We start from the raw sequence: 17,888 nt of genomic DNA, 5'->3' as shown, positions 1-17,888 counted from the left end.
GGCCCAGCGCTTCAGCTGCTGTCTCTGTTGCCTTTGTCCTCTTCCAAGACCCAAGCTGTGAGCTCTCGCCCCATCGGCCTGCCGGTGACCGTGGGGGCTGGCCAGGTGCTCGGCTGGATGGCTTTTCAGGTAGAGAAACACCTGTCCGGAGTGCCCATGGCCTGCTATCGAGAAACCACAGAGTCCCGTGGGCGTGGGGTTTGGGACTGCGTGCGGCCCAGGCTCAGATCCAGGCACAGGCTGCTGTCTCTGGAGCACGTCCGCATGTGCCCTGCTGGCCTTCTAGAACCTTCCGTTGGCCTCACTTCCTGCCATCTTGGTGCTTCACCCTGGGCTGTGGGCTGACTCCCTGCCTGTCCCGACACCCAGCCCCTCCCACCCACAAGCCATCGGCAGTGCCCGTCGCATCCGACCTGCTTCCTGCCCCCGGGGCTGCGCCTGACTCCAGGGCTCCATGGTCCTACCCGAGGCAGTCGGAGCGAGGGTCGCTCCGTCACTGTCCCCAGGTGTCCCCCTCAGCCCGCCCTCGCTGCACAGGCTGCTCCGGCTGTCCAGCCAGCCCTTGCTGTACGCCCTCACTTCCTGGCTCCCCTCTTTTCTCCCGAGGAATGTCTGCCCTCCTCTGTCTCCAGGTTCAGCTGGAGGCCGGCCTTCTGTGGAAGCACCTCTGGCTGTCCGCTCCCAAGTCGGCAAACATTCGCTGCCGAACTTAACCGCTCTCGGAGTGCTTGTCTGAGGGCCTGTCGTACGCTGGGGCAGAACGGTGGGTAGAGCCAGAAGGTCCTGCGCTGTGGGGAGGGAGCGGCCAAGGAGGCGCATGGCCCGCAGAACGGGTTCTGGTCGCACGGAAGCCTCTGTCCTTCTGTCGTGCCGCGGCCGGTGCCAGCTGCTCCCGTCACAGCTCCTCCCGGGTGGGCGCTGCCTTCCACACTGGGGAAGAAGCCCCTTCACACTCCTCCTCACGTACGCTGGGTCCCCGGCCCGGCGCTGTGGCTGCGCGAGGGCATTGGCGACCTGCTCCAGCCGGACACGCCGAGAAGCTTCCAGTGCTTCCTGTGTTCCCATGTCTCTCAAGCTGTTCAGCACTCGGCTGTCCCATTGGTATAGCGGCAGTCAAAAGCCGCGACGGGGGCAGAGCAACTGGAAAGAATTAAAGAGAAAAGGGTAGCAACAGAGTATGTGGCAATCACAAAGTCTGGGAAAACCAGTCAGCTGTCCAAGGAAGGAACCCTACGTTGTCTGCTCGCTAGGATGGTTGGCACTTGGCCCCGGTGGCATAGATACTATTCATCCAAATAAGAGTTCTCTTTATACTGAGGGTGTGGGAGAGGACAGGTGGGTGTTGTGGCAGAGCTAATCCTCCTCTAGCATAATGGAAGTTAGCGGGTAATGTCCAAAAGTGACCAGTTAAGAGTCAGTAGAGGATAGCAGATAATTTCCCAGCATACGAGAATGCACAAAATGCCACCAAATTGCACACTTGAGAATGATTAAAATGGTACATTTTGTGCTATGTATATTTTACCAGAATTTACAAATTTTGAAGAAGTAAATAGCAAATAAAATTGTGTGCGTCTAGGAAGTATTGCCGACGCCTCTGTGCACAGGGCAGACGAGACCCCAGGCTTGAGGAGACTACACGGAGATGCAGAAATAAATGTCAGGTTGCACATTATCCCTCTGGGGATGGACAGTCAGGGAGAGTAAGGGAGGGAGGGGCTGGCAGTACTGGTGTGTGTAGGGAGAGCGGTGCCATAAACAGGGAGGAAAGTGAAGCCTCCCCTGCCGTAGGAGGCCCTGAGACCTGATACAGGGACACTCACGTGCATGTTCAAGAGAGGAGGATTGCAGGGGAGCCTGGGTGGCTCAGTGGGTTAAGCCGCTGCCTTCGGCTCAGGTCATGATCTCAGGGTCCTGGGATCGAGTCCCGCATCGGGCTCTCTGCTCAGCAGGGAGCCTGCTTCCCTCTCTCTCTCTCTCTCTCCCTCTCTGCCTGCCTCTCCGTCTACTTGTGATCTCTCTCTGTCAAATAAACAAATAAAATCTTTAAAAAAAAAAAAAAAGAGAGGAGGATTGCAGGGAGTGAGAACAGCATGTGCGATGGCCCTGGGGCACGGTAGGCCCAACATGCATGTGCAGCCTGCAAGTAGGCCAATGGGGCCAGACTTAGGGTGGCCAGGAGGTAGGCAGAGGTAAGTCAGGAAGGTGGCAGGGGCTCAGTCGATGGGGAGTCATTTGCTCACTGGAGGGTCTGTACGGAAGGTGATGGTATTGGGGTGCTTTGGCTCTGGCTGCTGGAACATCTACCCAGAGTTGGATCAAAGCAGACAAGTGAGTGAGGAGAAAGCTCTTTGGCCAGCCAGGGGAGGAGAGCTGATGTCAGGATGTGTGCGGAGGCCGGAGCTGGTGGCTTGGGTCTGAGCGCCCGAGGGGTGGAGTTGCCATTCACAGAACTAGGTGGGGAAATTCTGCAGGGGCCGCCTTGGGCAGGAACCCACCAGGAGTGCAGTCCTGGCCGAGGCAGCTTTAATATGCCTGCTGGATGCCGAGGGAGACACGTCAAGGTGCCCGCTGGTGGATGGCCTGGACTTTGGGGACCGTCAGGGAGGCAGAGGTGATTATGAGCGTGAGACGTGGATGAGGCAGGAAGGCCAGAACGGGCAGGAGCTGGCCAGGACCTGGCATGGAGGGAGACAGACCCCAGGCAAGGGAGGCAAAGAGGAAGCCAGGGCAGTGTCACACAGGGTTATCTGGTGCCCACGGAGGAGGATGGCTGGACATGACCTTGGGTTTGACCACAGGAGCCAGCTTGGAGGGTGTCCTGCAGGGGTGGGGGGCGCTCTGGGTGAATGGGGCTGTGCAGAGGATCAGAGAGCTGGGAGGTGGGTTGGAAGGGCCGGTTTGGTGCCCTTGTCCTTCCCAAGGTGTGTGGATGGAGGGTTCCAGTTACGTGCCTGCACCCAGGTGGGAGGGTCGGGGAAGGGGGCTGAGAGGCAGGGATCCTGCCCCCACGCTACTTGGAGAGCTGGGACCTGGCTTTAAAAGACTATGGGACCCTCCTGTACAGTCCCCTCTGTACTTCCCAGACAGAGACAAATGGAGTAAAGGAGGTCCTGTGCCCACCCCCATGCCAGCTCCTCCTCCGAGGTCCAGGCCGGAGAAGGCACGTTGTACCCAGAAGACCCTGAAGGCTCCAGGCCCAGGTCCACCCCAGAGCAGGGGCTGACAATGTCAACCTGTCCCCCTGGTGACTGGCTTGTCCTTCTGGGGAAGGGTCTATTCTGGGGCTCAGCTTCGGCTCTGGTGTTGGTGAGCCGGACCCTCCATGGTGGTGACCACACAGCCTTGTAGAGGGAAATCCACGTTTGAGGCCACGGTAGCCTCCTGTCTGCCACGGGGACGCCCTGCTCATGAGCCTGTGTGACATCCCCCAGACACGTGCCGTCACCCTCCTGGTTGTTAAGGGCCAGCTCCCACCCGCCCTGCCCGCTGGAAATGCCCTGCCCCCTGTTCTGTCCCGACCTCCTTGTCGCCAGCCCTCCCTCCAGAGCAACCGTTTCTAAGCCTGGAGCCAATCAGAACCAACCGCCAGTCCCCCCCCCCCCCCCCCAGGAGCAGGGCAGCCTCGGCCACTTCCTTTCCGGGCTCTGCCCACTGGAAGGCGTGTCCTCTGGGGCACATGGTGGCTTCAAGGCCCCCCTGTCTCTCTCAGCACGGGACGCAGAACGGTCTGAGTTTACTCCTCCGTCCCCTGGACATGGGATGCACACAGAGGGGAGACGGGTCTTAGTTTGGGCGGCTGCCCCAGAAGGGCGCAGAGGGGCCCTTCAACAGCCCTCGTTATCTCGGGCAGCTCTGGAGTCTGGACGGCCGAGATCCGGGTGCCCGCAGATGGGGCATCTGGGAGGACCTGTGTCCGGTTTGTAGACGGCCATCCTGTGTTGCGTCTTCACGTGAGGGAGATCGGGGGACGAACAGGTGCACAGGTGCGTGGATCTGGAGACTGTGATGGGTGGTGGCAGAGGCTCGAGGCGGGGCCCCTCCTCCCCACGGTGTCGCCGGCGAGGCCCTCCCAGGGTCCTCGGGCGCAGACATGCATCCTTGGGTGGGCGGAAACGGCTGCGTCTGCGGGCGAGGGCGGTTCGCTGGGACCCAGCACGATCCGGTCCGGTTCTCATGCCCTCGCTCGTCCCGAATGAACGCCCTTTGGCTGAAGGGCAGCCAGAGAACCGCGACCTCTGCGGCAGCTGCAACTCTGCGGCCGCGATGTAAGTCTGAGGTCCGCTTTGTACACGTGGGTTTTTCTTACACTCGCTGAAGTTTAAGAAGGACTTTCTTGTATCTAATTGTCGTTCGTAGGCATACAGCGCGTGCCGGTTCCGGCGTGGAACTCGGGGATTCCCCACCGACAACAGCCAGTGCCCACCGCAGCTGGTGCCCTCCTGAGTGCCCACCGCAGCCAGCCCGGCCCCCGCCCCCTCCAGCCGCCTCACGGAGAGTCTCCCACGCTCGGCCTCCTCCTGTCTCTTTCCCGTGCCCTAAGCTCGTCTGTTCCGTTTCTCACGCTCCACACGAGTGAGCTCACACGATCGCGGTCTCTCTCTGACGGACGTCCCTTCACGTAGCACACCCTCTGGTTCCATCGAGCCCCGGTTCGGGCTCTGTGTTCGGCTCGGAGTCCGCTCGTCCCTCTCCCTCCGCTGCTGCCCCCACTCAGGGCCGTGTGCCTCCTGTCTCAGACCAATCAATCAATCAATCAACAAGTAAAATCTTTGTTTAAAAAGCCTCTCGGGCTCCACACACGTCACCGCGAACGGCGAGTGGTCGTTCTTTCGGACGGCCGAGGGATGCCCCGGACATACGGACACACCCCGTCTTCTTGATCCATTTGAGGTCCTCTTTTCAATAAATTGCCCTGAAACCTACAAGAGGTCATTTTTTTTGCAAAGGAGCCATAGAAACCCACTGGTTCTCTGGCCGTGCCTTGAGCTGAGAAGGAGGCTTGTCTCTTCCTTGCTGTCCACCCGCAGGGCACGCAGCCGTGTCTCACCACCTTCCACCATCACGTCCTGCTGCGAGAGCCCCTTCATCACAAACAATTAGAGGTGATAATTTTGTTAGTAACTGTATTCATGGACTCTCTGTAACCTGATTTTTTTAAAAAAAGATTTGTTTATTTATTTGAGGGGGAAGGAGCAGAGGCGGAGGGAGAGGGAGAATCTCAGGCAGGATCCCTACTGAGTATGGGGCCTGGTAAAGAGTTTGACCTCGACCCTGAGATCAGAACCTGAGTCAAAACCAAGAGTCAGACGCCTAACCTTCTAAGCCATCCAGGCGTTCCCGTTTCCTGCTTTATTCTGCTCATAAATTCATTACTGACAGCAATCTTAACCTGATCTGATAACTAATCCCAGATTCCTATTTTCTTTTAAGATTTTATTTATTTACTTGGGAGAGAGGGAGTGAGAGAGAGAGAGAGCATGAGAGGGGAGAGGGTCAGAGGGAGAAGCAGGCACCCCACTGAGCAAGGAGCCCAATGTGGGACACGAACCTGGGACTCCAGGATCATGACCTGAACCAAAGGCAGTGGCTTAACCAACTAAGCCCCCCAGGTGCCCCTTCAGATTCCTATATTTAAGGTTCTATACTACCGGAAGCACTGCTGGTACGTTGGAAGGTCAGAAGAGGGTAGTTGGTCAGAAAAACTGAAGTCACGATAGGGATTTTGGGTAGAAAGAGATTTATTGCAGGAAATTCCAGGCTTACATAAACACTGGGAAATTTGGAAATTGCAGGAGAGGAAGGTCTGTTTCAGAAAGGGCAGGGGGGCTGTATCTGGGACCTCAGGTGACTGGCAGCCCTGGAGAAACTAGAAGCTGCCCAGTGACCTCAGCCACCTGCAGCACTCAGGGAGGGTCTCACACTGACCCTGGAAGCCAAGGGAAGCTACCACCACCGACTGCAATGGCCCCTGTAGATGCTGCTCCTTCCCTCTGCCTTCCGAATCCTGCTCAAGTGTCCCTCACTGTCAGAACGTCCACTCAAGGGACTCTGGGAGCCCTGCTACTAGCTTTCTCTACTGGGACACAGAAGAGAATGCAGAGGGAAGAAGGATGATGCTGAATTGATGACAGTCTGGTACCGAATGTTTACCTTCGTTTCTAAATATATGAATATTTTTCTGCTTATCTTCCCTCTGTTGGATTCTAGTATAATTCCACTGTGGTCTGAGAACAGGCCCTACACACTTTCAATCCTTTCCAATTTTTAAAGACTTGTTTTATGGGCTGAGATAGGATTGGTTTTTGTAAATGATCCACGCGCTTAAAGAAAAAAAGAAAAGGAGCGATGCCATCGTTAGGGCTAGCGCGCTCCATACACCCATCAGGTCACGATCATTGTCTGTCTTGTTGTATAACCTGTGTGCTTGTTGGTGTCTTCTCTAACGTTGTGTCAGGTTTTGCCAGTTTTATGTTCAAAGCCCCACTGTGATTGGGGATTATTCTCCTCCCTTAGAAGTACTGTGGATTTTTGTTTTACGTATTTTGAGGTCATTATTAGGTGCATAAAATTTAGAACTCATACCTCCCTGTTGAAATAGTCCTGTGTTCATTATGAAGTGACGTCCTGATCTCTAGTAATGCTTTCTGGCCTTGGAATTTACTTCTTTCTGGTATTGATGTCGTGGTCCCTTCTTTCTTTCGGTTAACATTTCCATGCTATTTGCTTTTCCAGCATTTATTTTCAGTCTTCTCCCTCTTTATGATTTAGACATGTTTCCTGTACACATCATGGAGTTTTGTTTATTTTTATCCAATCTGACATTCTTGGTCTTTCAGGAAGAACATTTAGTCCACTTACATCTAGTGTGGTCACAGACATACTGAGGGCTAAATCACTACCTGTTACATGACTTCTACTGATCCCAACTGCCCATGTTTCTTCTTCTACCCAATATTGATTTCTTTTGAACTTTTTGAATCTTTCCTGTTATTTCACGGTTTTCCTTCTGTTAGTCTGTAACGTATGTAGAATGTTGCAATGGCTCATCAAAGAACCAGTCGGTGTCCCAGATTGGAGGGAGGGAAACACTTTGCAAGGCTGGGTGCTCTCCCGGAGTGCCACCTGCCCAGCAGGGGTACACGGTGCTGCTCCTGGCGCTGGCAGCTTCCTAGCTGGAGCAGAGCCAGAAGCCCCTTTGGTAGCCAGGACTCTTCTGGGGTTGGGGGTTGTTTCTAGAACAATGATCCCTGAGGAATTTTTGTGCGTTTTTTTCCCAAGTGCTTCTCTGTTTCAGTTACCAAGAGTGGGTTTTGTTGTCTGTAATTAAGAACCCTGATCAACACATTCTTCAATCCTTCATTTACATTTTTGAGCACCCTAAGTGCCCTTTGTCAGACTACTCTACAAAGTTAATTTTATATGATCACGTAACTGATAAATAATTAATATCCTGAACATATAAATAGCTCTTACAATTCAACAACAAACAAACTGTACTACTTTTACATGGCAGAGGACTCGAGTAGACATTTCTCCAAAGATACATGAATGGTTAATAAGCACGTGGAGAGATGCCCAACTTCACTAATGACCAGGGAAATGCAAATGAGACATCACCTCACACCAGTTATGACACCCATCTGATGACTGCTGTCAGAAAAACCCACACGCTAACCAGTGATGGCGAGTTTGTGGGAAATTGGGATGCCATGCACCGTTGGTGGGCATGTAAGCTGGTGTAGCTGCCGTGGAAAAACAGGGTAGTTTCAGAACCACTGTATGGTCTGACTCCCAGCCCTGGGTATTTATGCCCAAGAATGAAAGCAGGGATGTGAGCGGATGCTCGCACACCCGTGTTCACAGCCACTGACCCACGGGAGCAGCCCCTGAGTCCATCGACGGACACACGGATACACTCGGTCTATCCATACACCAGACTGTCCCTCAGTCCCACGGAGAGACACGCTGACACCTGTCATAGCTGGATGGAGCTGGGGGACGTGATGTGGAGTGAAATAGGCCAGACGCAGAGGGACAAATACTGCAGGATCCCACCCAGATGGGGTCCCTAGAGTCTCCAGATTTGCAGGGACAGAGAGTGGATGGTGGGCGCCAAGGGCAAGGGGAGGGATGGGGGTCGGTGTCTCAGGGGGATGGAGATTAGACGTTGGATTCAGGGCTCAGGGAGTTGGTAGGCATCACTATTTAATAGGGACAGAGTCTCAGTTTGGGAAGATGGAAAGTTCCGGAGACGAATGGTGGGGAGGATCGCACAACATGAGTGTGCTTCGTGCCCCGGAGCCATGGGCTTACGGGTGGTGACGACATTAAATTTTATTCTGTGTATATTTTACCACAATTTTAAAATATCAGTTTCCCTGGAGCACATTCACTCACTGGCTCTGTTTCCATCACTGGTATTTTGGTTGTGCTTCCATCAAGCTGTGAAATCCTTTTAAAAATAAGGAAATTTAAAGCACGATTATGCGTGAAAGGAGCCAGACACAAAAGAATGTATCCAGTTTGATTTCACTTCTGTGAAATTCCAGAACGGGCGCGGCCTGCGTGGGGCGCTGGAGGGCGGAGCCGGGCTCGCCCACGGTGAGTGAGGGGCCCTGCGAGGGAACCGCGGGAGTGTCCAGGGCTGGCCGCAGCACGCCCGCCTGCCCCCCAGGGAGAGTGTTGGCCACACACGCATGTGTGTGCACCCAAACTCATGAAATCGAGCTCGCTGAACATCTTCCCATTTCTCCCAATTCAAGAAAAACGGGCGATCTAAATGGACAAGTAGACAAATCCGTGTTCGTTGTTGGCTATCTTGGCCCATTCCGTTGGTAAATAATAAAACAAGGGGAAAATCAGTCACTTTATGGGAGGTTCAAATCCCACGATAAACACGCTAGTGCCCTGAGATGACGCTGTGGGGACACCCCTCTTTCCAGGTGTGAATTCAACGTCCAGAGTAACACACCGTGTGTGAGCCCACGGAGCAAAGGTGCACGCCACGCAGCGTGTGCCCGAGACTTCCCCAGGGAACGCTGTGTCTCCAGGAATCGGGAGATGTGCTCCGCACCAGGATGTTCTGTGGGGCCAGCAGCCCCCACTCTGCCTCGCCATGGGGGGCGTGGGGTTCCTGCTCACCCGCTTGACAGACTCCGGATTCTGCCCCCTCCCATCCTCCCGCAGTCCCGGTGCATGCAGCCCTCCACCGCCCGCCCTCCCGTGTGACCGCAGAGGACTGCCTACCCAGGGATCTCCCTCCTTCCCTGAAGGGCATCTCGGTGTCCCTCACGTCTCCTTGCAGCCACTCACCTCCTTGGGTCTCTCCTCGAGCGGCAGTGGGCTCCCTCTCCGTGGGGACGAGTCTGTCCCCCGCACAGCCACTGGGAGAGTGAGAGGAAGGGGGCAAGTGTGTTTTATGAGATGCAGAGTCGGCTCACGTACAGTCATTGGTCTTAGGCCCCCACAAAGGGCAAAGGAAGGAGGTGATGTGTCCCCAGTGTCCAGGGGCTTGCACCCGAGTCAGGAGAGCAACAGGGACCGACCCAAAATAAATCCCACAGAGGCGTGGGGGGGGGCTTTCGGTGAGCAAGAACATGTGGGCTGATGTATGGCCATGGCCGAGGAGGCTTACGTGACCCACTTGCCTTCCCGCACCCACAGCTTCTGGTCCCGCCTGCGGGGACCCTCACGCCCATTCAGGCTCAGCAGTGCCCCGGCCCCAGGGCTGGTCCCCCTGGGGGCAGGTGGGGACTGGCAGCTAGGGGTCCCAGACACAATGTCCAGCCCTCAAGTCACGTTACCTGCCCATCTCAGGACCCCACTGGGTACACGCGAGGCCTCAGGAAGCACCTGGGGGGAACCCGTGGCCCAGCAGGAGTATCTGGGAGGGCTTCCAGGAGGAGAGGAGCTGACACCTCCTTACCAGCCCAGTGAAAAGTCTCCACGAGTGACTTCCTGGCCAGTGGCGTGAGGGGCCCTGGGTGGACGGTGAGCAGCGGCACAGCGACAGGGCCACGGCAGCAGGAGGCATGGAGGCCGGTCCAGTGCTGCTCCCTCTGGACCTCGAGGGAAGGGGGAGGGTGAGCCTGGGCCAAGGCTTTGGGTGCTGCGTGCCTGGGGCCCGTGAGCAGTCCGACAGGGGAAAGCAGGTCATGTTGGGGGCTGGCAGCTGGGGCAGCCGCAAGGGGACAGGGGCAGCAGATCAAGGCTGGCTGGAGACCGAGGCTGGCCGCTCTTCGTGTAGCGGACCCACGTGCTCCCCCGAGCCCTGCAGGCCGCATTGAGGTGGGGGGGGAGCTGCCCACTTGCCCTTAGGTCTGCATGGACTTCTGAGTGACCTCTGAGGCCAGGACATTCCTCGATCTTGGAAGCCAGACACCGAGTGCCGAGGACGGTCAGAGCATGGAGAAGCCGGTGACAGCTGAGGGCCCCCGAGAAGCTCCGAGCTGGAAACGGGCAGAGTGAGCACCAGTTGGAAGGGGGATGAGGAGCTTTGGAAGGTTCTGGATGATTCCAGAGCCTAGCCCTAGACCTGCAGTCTCCAGCCGAGGCCCCAGGCATCAGGCATGGCCACCAGCCACGCCTGCCGTGCCCTGGCTCCTGACTCGCAGGCTTGTGAGCCGAACAGTGGTTGTTGCTGCCACGGAGTTTTGGGGAGGTTTGGTGCACAGCCATGGAGCAGCAGGTTTGAGAACACAGCAAGCTTGGGGCGTGAGGGGGTGGAGGGAAGGAGGAAGGAGGGGCCCGGCCAGGTCGGGGTCCCTCTGGGTGCCTGAGCACACGGCACCCACTGGGCAGGCTCAGTGGCCCTGGGACCAAGTTGGGCTCTGGTGTGACCGCGGTGATGGGGGACGGGCAGGGCTGCCTTGTACACCTGCCCCAAGGACAAGGGCACCGGGAACCCAGAGGGAGACGCATATCCAGGAAGAGAGGCCCATCCCCCAGAAAGAAGACAAAGCAGAATCCCCAAGACTTGAGCAGGTGTGAGGGCCCCAAAAGCCGATACGCAAGGGTCCTGATGTTCTCCTGCTGTGGGTTGTTCCCCCCAAAAGTCATAGGACAAGCCCTGGGACAAGCCCAGTGTGATGTATTTGGAGACTGGGCCTTTGGAGATGATTCCGGTTAAATAAGGTCACGAGGGTGGGGCCCTGGTCCCATAGGACCCCCATCCTGCGGGGGAAGGGCCCCAGGTCCTGCTGCACCTGCCCCAGACCCTGTACCTGGCCCGAGCCTGTCTGCTGTCTGCGACCCGTCTGTGGCATTTTGTTACCTGCCACCACCCGTGAGGCCCTCGTCCTGGGGACGCTGCCCTGCTCCTGGCCTCTCTCCTGCCCCTTGTCAGCTGCAGAGCCCCAGAAACACTGCTGTGCCTGCTGCCACTCCCACAAAGGGTGGTGGCCGTGAGCCCAGGCAGAAGTGCCCTGCCTGGGCTGGACCGACGTCAGGGCTTATGGCTTGGCCTTGGGCCCCAGCCTTGCCTCACCACCTGCACACCCCGAAGCCGCCCACTCTGTTCTTGTGGGGGCAGCAGTGAGGGCAGACGCCGCGGCAGCCCCAGACCCCTCCCCAGCCCCAGACCCCTCCCTGGCACGGAGAAAGGCCGTGACTCCTGCCCAGCAAAGCTTGTGCCTACGTGGGGCCCAGAGCCCTCTCTGGAGGCTGCTGCCTGGGGACCAGCCAGGGGTCCTGGACTAGCTGTGCTGGTCTCTCCGTGTGGCCAGACCACGGGGCACTGTCCATGGGACAGGCCCAAGAAGAGGGCGCCGCCAGGACCCCAACGCACTCCTGCCTGGGTGCCTGCCCCCGGGAACCACTGCCACCACCCTCCCTCACGCACAGGGGAGGCCCCGACAGGGGAGGGGCCCCACCGTTGCTGGATGGGGGGCAGATTTAAGCCTGGGGGGTGCGGAAACCTGACCTGGGACGTGTAACCACTGGACCATCCTGCCTAGACTGGCACCCGGAACCTCCTGTCCTCAGTAAAGCCGGGGAACTGCGGGTGCACCCGGCAGTGTCCGGAGTCCCTCAGAGCTCAGAGCCTCAGCCCAAGAGGAGCCGCCCCGGCCGGCAGCCACCCCCTGAGGCTGGACTTCATGCCACGAGCAGCTGGTCCTGCCTGGGCTGTCCTCTCGCCCTCACCCTCTCAGAGGACTTGGAAGCTCAGACCTGCTAACCCCCAGCCGCTTCCATTCCTCCTCACCCACGGCTGTGTCCACCTCACCCAAAACCAAGTGAGCACACAGGCTCGGTTCTCCCCTCTCCTCGGGTGGCTGCCCCGGCCAGCTTCTGCCCTCCCCTGCTGCAGGGCTCTGGGTGCCATTCCGACTCGGGTCTGGACGGGTGCCAGCGTTCATCTGGGCCACGCAGAGGCCAGTGCCCGTGTCCCAGCCCGGGATGTGTCTTCGCAGTGTAACCGTCCCTTCAGAGCACGCTGTGGTCAGTGCTCAGACTGCGGCCCCCCTCCCTTCCCCGCCCGCTGGACAGGTCATCCCTATGTCCTCCCGCAGCCCAGGCAGAGAGAGCAGACGACCTTCTGTAAACGAGCAGAAAGCTCCCGCCAGACTTAAAAAGAAGGGCCCAGCTCCTTTGTGGGCAGAAGGCCTCTCTGGGCAATTGTGGTGAGGGCCGTGGTGGTGGCGGCAAGAGTGGGGGTGATGCGGGGTCCCACGCTGGCCCACACGCCTGCAGCCCGGTCCCCCCACATAGGCTCGCTCATGACAGCAGCTCCCAGCAGCTCTGGCTGGCGTGGCCCGTGGGCCCCAGAGGCCCATCTGGCCTGGCTCACACAGCGGCCACCGAGAGCAAACAGACTGGCCCCCCTCCCCTCCCCGGAGATCTCCCTGTGTCATGGGTCTCACGTTCCGGATGGGGGTCACCAGCCTCCCCTCCCCCAACAGCAGCTCGGTCGTCCGTAGGACCCCCTGGGCAGGGTGCTCGGTCTGCGGAGCGACCTCAGCAGCGCGGCCTCTGAGCATCGTAGTGGGAATGCTCTCGTGTCCTTGTCGTGGGTCAGGCCCTCTTGGCTCCTTGTAGGCGCTCGGGCCTGGGGCCCTGGTGGAGCCTGGTGCTGTGACTGACACAGGCAACAGGGATGGGAAGCCCAGCGCCTGGGCAAGAGGCACGTGCAGGGGAGTGAGCTCCCTGGCCCCTCACCGGGGCGCAGAGCAGCGGGAGCCTGCATTCCTGTGCGGGTCAGTCCTTGCTGTGAAGTGTCGCGTAACAAAGAAACCAGATCCCAGTCTGCAAAATGAACATGTGTGGCCCAGCGAAGCCATGCGCCGCTCTCTGGGGTCAGTGGCTATGGCCACGGGCTGTGGCCTGGTGTCAGCCTGCTCCCTGTGTCCCCTCTGGTGAGGCCCCCAGAGACAGGAGGGGACCCACATGTCCGCATTTGTGCCCACACTCCTCTGGCAAAAGCGAGTCATGTGCCGTCAGAAGGCACCTGTCCAGGGAGAGGGCGTCCTGCTCTGTGACAGGGCGGAGGGACGGCCTGGAGTCAGGAACTGTATGAGGGACGGGCCATGGCCTGTCTCAGGAGGGTGCTCTCTGACCCACGTAACCTCAACAGACTCAGAGCAGGGGCTGTGTGAGATGGGGCAATGCGGAAACAGTAAAACACTACGGCCCAGGGGCTTATGCCCCTGTGTCCCTGGTGGCCCATGCCCAGGATGCAGGAGCGGGCAGGGCGGGGTCCCCCCTGAGGCCTCCTTCCTCATACACAGACGGCCGTGCTCTCCCTGGGTCCTCACAGGTCATCCCTCTGTGCGTGTCTGCCCTGATCCCTAATTCCTGTAAGGACCCTGGTCACATGGGATCAGGGCCACCCCGGGGACCCCATGTTCCCTCCAGCACCTCTGTAGAGGCCCCAGCTCCAGATGCGGCCACATCCTGGGACACTGGGGTTTGCCTTCAACTTATAAATTTGGGGCACACGATCCAGGCCATAGCAAGGAGGGGGTCAGCGATACAACAGGGCTCTGTCTCCCCCAGGCATGACCATCTCATGACCTGGGCGTGACCAGATGAAGGGGACCACCCTGAAGCCAGGTATCTCAGCAAAGGCAGCAGCCCCATCTGGGGTGGGCACCTGGCCCCACTCTGGCCAGCCCTCCTGGGGGAGAAGGCCAGCCTCCAGACCACTCTGCTACCCTAGACCTCAGGTATTTCCCTCCGTCCCGTCTAACCCAGCCATTTAGCCATTCATTCATTCAGAGAGGGGCAGGCAGGGAGAGGGAAGCCCGGTTGCCTTTAGGACCAGTGGCTGGAGGAGGAGACCAATGAGTAGGGGGGACACGGACACAACGTGCTGATGGGGCTGTTGGGGGGTGGGGTGTCCGGGACTGGGTTCAGCTGGGCTCTTCCCTGAGAGGAGCTGTAGACTGAGGACCAGTACAGGAGAGGCCAGGAGACTGGAAGACAGTGACCCAACACCTGCATGCGAGGGGGAGTGGCAGAAGGGGAGCCTGGGAGCAGGGGGGCACAGAGCCCCAGGAGCCTCCGGAGCAGGTCTAGGGGGCCACGGGAGTCACAGAAGCCCGAAGCACAGAGAGTGCTGGGTAGGACCCAGCCTGCTCAGAGTGGCAGCTGGTGCAGGGGGAGTGCAGAAGGAGCCGATGCCTGTGGCAAAGAGCAGCTCTGTGAGTCGCTGTCAAGGTCAGGCTGGAGGGCCAAAGGCTCCTGGAGGCAGGCCTTCCGCTGCCCTGCTGAGGCTGCCCCATGCGCACCAGAGCGGGGGCGGGGCGGGGGGGGTGCAGGGAATCCTTGGGAAGAGAGCAGATCCAGCCAGGCTGTCTTTCCTGACCAGTGCAGCTCCAGAGCTCCCCTCCCCTCTGGAATGGGTCCTCCCGGGATGAGCCTCTGGTCACTCTCTGCCTTGACCAGTCGTACCGTAGTCACCGAACTCCTGACACGTGGCAGAGAGGCACTGACCCAAGAACGTGGTCTCTGGGACTTTACACAGGCCTCCAACAGCCACACCCAACCACAAAGGGTCCCCTTTAGGTGACCAAAAAGAACTCCAAATTCTAACCTGCAGTCTGAGAAACGGGGGTGGGATTCGTACTCCCAGGAGCTGCTTCCCCAGAGCACCTGCCTTGCTGGGGCTCCCCCAGCTCCCGCCTGGAGCTTAAGCCTCCTCCTGGGCCCTGGGCAGTGCACCGGAGGACCCAGCGGGTGAGGGGGGTCTGGGGACCCAGAGATCAGGACTCTATGGGACGGTGGGACAGGACGGTGAGCACATGCGCCTGTGAGTGTGAGCACATGTGAATGTGTGCGGATAGGAGTGAGCGTGCGTCAGAGCGCACGGCGGCAGGATCACCGCTCGCATCAGATACGCAAACACCCAGTGCACAGCCTCACACCCACACGCACGTGACTCGGGAAATGGGTCAGCCCAAGGGACCCATCGTGCTGTGGGTCCAGAGAAAAACGTGGACACAAATCCCTTCTTAAACCTGAGTTTCGGCGGAAACACTGATGTGCGCCGGATGCCGGATAGAGCAGACACCTTCCAGGAACAGACTCTCCGCTAACTTACAGGAAGTTTAATTATTAACATTCATCGTAATTACGAGATATTTTTCTTCCGCTCCCATCCGAGGAAAGCTGTCTGCCAGCCCTTTGGAGACATGTGACCCGCTTCTGGGGCGAGCGAATGTCTGATGGACTTCTAATTCTGAAAAACAAATAACAGTAATGATAATCATAAGAAAAACAAATTGAAAACATAAATAACTGGCCTGGTCAGTGGGCGCAGAGCCGCGGCTCCCGGGGTGCGGTGGGGGGTGCGGTGGGAGGTGCTGGGGCCCCTCCGGGGCCTGGAGCGTGGTTTGCACCGACAGCCGTTCCGCGGTGCACGGAGGACGAGCCACAGTCCCACGGTATTCAGCCATCCTCACCTCCCGAGAGGCCGCCAGCTGTCAGCGGACCCCGCGCACTCCGTGCTCCTGCGCTCTGGGCGCGGTGCCTCTCTGCACCGGCTCGCAGGGCGCCGGCAGACGAAACACGCACTCCCCAGCAGGTGCTTCCCGCTCCGAGCCCTTCACCCTGTGAGTGCACTTGCAAGCTCTGCCTGCTTCCTCCTTCCTCCTCCTCCACTGCGGGAGGAGGGGGCGTGGGGCTGGGCTGTCCCTGGAGGAACCGGATTAATGCTCCAAAAATATCCGGGCGCAGGGCAAGCCGCTGGGAAACAATGCCCTGCTTCCACCCCTGCCCCCAGCGCCAGCCAGCTGCCTGCTTGCGCTGTCACCCTCCCCCTCCCCATCCCTGGCCTAGGAGGACGGAAGGAAAACCCCTTGCTTTTAAAGAATATGACCCCCACCTTCTTTCCAGCCTATTTTTTAAACGTTTAATTGCGGCTAAAAATATAGGTAAGATTTACCATCTTAAGCATTGTTAAGTGCGCCGTTGGCTGCTGGGCAGTGCTCAGTGCCTTCCCGCTGTCCTGCCTGATCTCCAGCAGCCTGGGCCTTCCGAACTCTATTTCTTATTCGGATGCCCGTGGAAATACACACGTGGGGGTGTGCATCTCGCAGCTGCCTTCCCTTCCCACCCATGACCCCTAATGGGCCCGGGAGCAAGGCCGTGTGCCCTTGACCTTGACCTTGCAGGTCAGAGGTCCCTATACTCTCAAGGCTCCTCCATGGCCACCTGCTGATGGGCAGACTCCCCACCTCCCTGGCAGGGAGCTCACAGCCTCCTGGGGCCCTGGGGCAGCCCATTCCACCCTTGATTTACTGGGTGTCTTTCTGTGCCCTGAGGCCAGATCCTCTGCTCTGGACCCTGTGCCTCTGGTCTGGACCCTGTGCCTCTGGCTCTCGAGCTCACCTGGCTTCCCCCAGGACAGCCCTTGCCCATCAGAGGCAGGCACAGACTCCTGAACTCTCCTTGCTCTACTGTCTCCCTCTCCAGCTCTTTCTCTTGCGCCCAAAGATGGGGAAGGAGGCACAAGCCTCAGGTCTGTGGCAGGGGGGCTGGAACGGGGCTGCCAGAGGAGCTGCCGTCCTCGGCTGCAGGGACTCGGTCTCTCCCCCATCAGGCAGAAGTAACGGAGGCATCGCCACTGGGACTCTCAGGCCAACCAGCTCCAAGAGCCAGCCAAGCTCTCTGCAGAGCCACTGGGAACTGGCGTATCCTAGCACGGCAGAGCAGGGAGGGCACCTGGGGCTGGCTCTGAGGGCCGGAGCAGTGAGCTGTGTCCCAGCACCCGCTCCAGGCCGCTGCTTTAGTCACCCCTCTGTCCCCCATCCTGAGCCGAGTGGGGGAAGTGGTGACCCCAAGTGCGGACCAGCCCAGCAGCCCAGGAAGCAAATAGAGCTCTTAGGTTTGCCTCCAGGGCAAGGTGGGAGTGGAGTGACACAGGTGGGCGGGCCTTGGTAGCTCTCCAAGGGTTTTATGTCCAAGTTGACAATGACCGGTCAGGCTGCCAGACACCCCTCCCCCCAGCCCTTGTTTCTCTGGATGAGCTTGGTCAAGGATCTCTCATGGTAAGTGACCTACATAACTAAACCAAGAATAAGTGGAAAATGACCTCAAGGACACAGGACAGGGGGCTCCTGAGCCAGAGGGAAGGCCTAGGGTGCTGTCTCTGTCCCTGTCCCCATCCCCATCCCCTCAAGCCACTCCCAGCCCCGCCCTCTCCTCCTCCCTCTCTTTTTTTAAACTTTTATTTTGTTTTATTTTTTAAATAGGCTCCACACCCAACTCAGAGCTTGAATTCACAGGACCCTGAGATCAACAGTCATGTGCTCCACTGACTAAGCCTGCCAGGTGTCCCTCCCTCTCCTTTGTCATCTGAATTTGCTGGCCTCTCAGGTCTCCTGGGGCCGCCCCACCCTCACAGCTCCCAGGCTTCTGTGTCCTCAGGTCGAGTGGGCAGCACTGCC

General features: G+C 58.6%; 1 long non-coding RNA gene across 1 annotated transcript; it reads right to left on the bottom strand.

Moving 5' to 3' along the window:
• Positions 1 to 15,535: 15,535 nt before the first annotated feature.
• Positions 15,536 to 17,223, bottom strand: LOC125080158 (uncharacterized). Its single transcript, XR_007121225.1, has 2 exons — positions 16,831 to 17,223; positions 15,536 to 15,679 (listed from the first exon to the last, which is right to left on the bottom strand). It is a non-coding gene; the product is annotated as an uncharacterized LOC125080158 (long non-coding RNA).
• Between the last annotated feature and the right edge of the window lie 665 nt (positions 17,224 to 17,888).

Source organism: Lutra lutra, chromosome 10, assembly GCF_902655055.1.
Source record: "Lutra lutra chromosome 10, mLutLut1.2, whole genome shotgun sequence".
In the NCBI taxonomy this organism is placed as follows: domain Eukaryota; kingdom Metazoa; phylum Chordata; class Mammalia; order Carnivora; family Mustelidae; genus Lutra; species Lutra lutra.
Note: the sequence above shows the minus strand (reverse complement) of the source record. Positions and strands in the feature narration are given on the sequence as shown.